Source organism: Theropithecus gelada, chromosome 4, assembly GCF_003255815.1.
Source record: "Theropithecus gelada isolate Dixy chromosome 4, Tgel_1.0, whole genome shotgun sequence".
NCBI lineage: Eukaryota > Metazoa > Chordata > Mammalia > Primates > Cercopithecidae > Theropithecus > Theropithecus gelada.
The window spans coordinates 31,440,931-31,444,679 of NC_037671.1; the positions used below are offsets into that span (position 1 = coordinate 31,440,931).

Consider the following 3,749-nt stretch of genomic DNA (forward strand, 5'->3'; position numbering starts at 1 on the left):
AGTGGTTTGCTGTAACCATCTATGGTTCTACTTTTTTTTATTCTGCCCTTTTCAGATGACTGGATCTGAATGACTTATATACATAGTCCTGCTCGGATAAAAGCCAGTTTTGCAACCGCTTGTTCTGTGTTGGGCCTGGTGAGTTTCCAATTACTCTAACGGATTTAGTAACATTCATTTAAATCTTCTTTCTCACACTCATAACCTGCAAAATTCACACAATTCTTGCACGAGAAACTATTTAAAACTTATTTTGGGGGAAAAAAATTGATCGAATACAGTGTATTTTAAGAAATTTTGTTGGGAAAATATTCTTCCTGGGGATGTAGCTCAGTGGTAGAGCGCATGCTTTGCATGCATGAGGTTCCGGGTTCGATCCCCGGCATCTCCACTAGGTACAGCGCTTTTAATGTTGATTCCTGTATGTGCTGCTGAGCAAATACTTTGCTCACTATTATTGCCAAGGTCTCTCAGGCTGTGGTGCTGTAACTCCTTTTCTGGAAAGTGGGAGGGGTAAGAAAGGACGTTAGGCAGAAAAAAGGATTGGTTTGTTTCCACCTCTGCCCTTTGTTTTTTCAACAGCTCTTTGATCTTTTCACAGTACTTCTAGGTTTCCAGGCTAAAACCAAGTATTTTATTTTTCATTCCTTCTATTTTACAAGTGATCATATTTAAAGCCATCTGTTGAATAGAAAGTACATTACTGGGTCCGCCGCGGTGGCTCACGCCTGTAATCCCAGCACTTTGGGAGGCCAAGGGGGTGGATCACGAGGTCAGGAGATTGAAACCATCCTGGCTAACACGGTGAAACCCCGTCTCTACTAAAAATACAAAAAATTAGCGGGGCGGGGTGGCGGGCGCCTGTAGTCCCAGGTACTCGGGAGGCTGAGGCAGGAGAATGGCGAGAGGCAGAACTTGCAGTGAGCTGAGATCGCGCCACTGCATTCCAGTCTGGGCGACAGAGCGAGACTCCGTCTCAAAAAAAAAAAAAAAAAGAAAGTACATTACTGGTAAAGTGGGTAAAAGTATGGCTAATTTCCTTCTTTTTCTTTTTTTTTTTGGAGACAGAGTCTTGCTCTGTCGCCCAGGCTGGAGGGCAGTGATGCGATCTCAGCTCACTGCAACCTCCACCTCCCTGGTTCAAGGAATTCCCCTGCCTCACCCTCCCAAGTAGCTGGGATTACAGGCTCATGCCACCACGCCCGGCTAATTTTTTTGTATTTTTAGTAAGGACAGGGTTTCACCATGGTGGCCAGACTGGTCTCGAACTCCAGACCTCAGGCAATCTGCCCGCCTCGGCCTCCCAAAGTGCTGGGATTACAGGAGTGAGCCACCCGTACCCAGCCAGCATGACTAATTTCTAAGTGGGTGGCTGTGTGCAACTGTGAAGGTGACCAGGGGAAATTGTAGGCAAAGAAGGGTATTTAGCTAACAGGACAGAGTCGTTAGAAATGTTTGTGAAGAGGGGGAAGGTCAACAGCTTTTGTTAGTTGCTCCTTAGTTCTTTTTGTAAACTAGAAAAAAAAAACAGCTGTTATCAATTAACATCAATAAGCACAGGTCAAGAAACAGTGTTCTCTAAAATAATATGATGAGAAAATTTGCTCGTGGAAATTATATCAGTAAGAACGGAACAATCCATTATTACCTAGATCATCTGAGCCATGTGGCTCTGATGAATTTGACTTTGACATTCACTTTGACTATGATCTTGATGTAAAACCTCAGATTCAATTTCCAACCAAGTCCGGAATTTCATTAAGGGTCTTCAGGCACATCTGTCAATATTTATCTTAACTCTGTAGTTTCAAGAAAGCAGGTTCTGAGTCTGCTTCTCAGCCCAACCCTGATGCAAACTGTTTTACTTATAGCCCTGCTTTACTTTGATGCTATCAAAATGCTGCTTCGTTTAAATTGAATTAAACTCAACTAAAGGCCACCCTCTCCCAAATCCTATAATAATTCTAGCTTTTGTTTTGTTTGGTGAAAGTCTGCACTTCTATTTACATTTCTCCCTTGCCTCAGCAAGGATTAAATTAATTTTTTTAAGTGTTAGGATCAAACAATTGAGATTTATTTAGTATTTTGAATATAGAAGCTAAATATGAATATTGTGAGGTTAAGAGGCTAAGAAACAGAAGCTGGTTTTTCTGACAAAAATAAATTAAAGTTTTTGAAGTTAGTATGGGGAAGGCCTTCTTAAGACACATAAAAAACTTCATGAATAAAAATACTAATTCATTTGCCTAGGTCAAATTTAATATAATCTTTTGACAAACTGAAAAACCAGGAATAAACTGTAAAGACATTTTCAGCATATAAAAAAATAAAAATGTTATTAAAAATAAATAAGGAGCATCCACAGGTCAATTTTCAAAAAAAAAAAAAAAATTAGAAAGTGAGTAAAGTTTTTTTTTGTTTTGTTTTTTAGTTTTTTTTGAGACAGAGTTTTGCTCTTGTTGCCCAAGCTGGAGTGCAATGACGTGATCTCAGCTCACTGCAACCTCTGCCTCCAGGGTTCAAGCAATTCTCCTGCCTCAGTCTCCCAAGTAGCTGGGATTACAGGTGTGCGACACCACGCCCGGCTAATTTTTTGTATTTTAAGTAGAGATGGGGTTTCCATGTTGGCCAGGCTGCTCTCGAACTCCTGACCTCAGGTGATCCGCCCACCTCAGTCTCCCAAAATGCTGGGATTACAGTTGTGAGTCACTGCATGCAGCCATTTTTAAAAATTTAACCACAAAGGTGGATGAAGGCAGAACTTGTGTAAGGCAACTCTGATTGTTGAATACATTAACCCATAGGAAGTACATAATTGCATACATGACAGGTAGTGTTTTAATAAAAAGTACCATTTATTTTGCAAGTGCCATTTATTTTGACTTAAAATATTTTGAACAAGAAAACATATTTTGTCTGAAACGCATTAGCTGATGGCACTTGATCTGAATTCACTCAGATAAATTATAGTATCTTGTATAGATTTATACTTCAACTTAAAGGAGGAAAGAAAGCAAGGAAAGATAGAAGGAAATAAATAAGGGAGGGAAGGAAGAAAGGTAGCATAGAAGGAAGCAAGGAAGGAAAGAGAGGAAAGAAGACAAATATGTCTCAAACTTCTGAGGCAGAAGAGTTGTTCTTTTTCTCTAAGCTCTATCAGGGTTCTACTCTGCAATGTCAGTTATATAATCACAATGTTTTACTCTGTATTTTCCACTATGAAACCTCAAATGAAATTTTTCTCAGTCATTGAGGCTTTTTCTTTTTTTTTTTTTTTTTCCCAGGTTGGAATGCAGCAGCACAGTCTCGGCTCACTGCAACCTCTGCCTCCCTTGTTCAAGGGATTCTCCTGCCTCAGCCTTCCGAGTAGCTGGGATTACAGGTGCGGGCAACCATGCCCGTCTAATTTTTGTATTTTCAGTAGAGACAGGGTTTCACCATATTGGTCAAAGCTGGTCTAGAACTCCTGACTTTGTGATCCACCCGCCTCGGCCTCCCAAACTGCTGGGATTACAGGCGTGAGCCCTGGCGCCTGGCCTCTCATTGAGACTTTCTTAAGTCAGGCTTAATATGAAACATAATTTCATCATCCAGTTTGCTAATAATATTTTATTTGGATTACTGGAAGTCATTTCTGAAGAAGGATGGACAGAAGAGGGGAAGGAATGGTCAATGAATAAATAAAATAGTAAGTGGATGAACAAATAAACAAACTTGTTTCAGGAAAATTTCATACTTGTGGCCGGGCA

At 40.3% G+C, this 3,749-nt stretch overlaps 1 non-coding gene across 1 annotated transcript; it reads left to right on the forward strand.

Moving 5' to 3' along the window:
* Positions 1–319: 319 nt before the first annotated feature.
* Positions 320–391, forward strand: TRNAA-UGC. The gene has a single exon. It is a non-coding gene; the product is annotated as a tRNA-Ala (tRNA).
* The last annotated feature ends 3,358 nt before the right edge of the window (positions 392–3,749 follow it).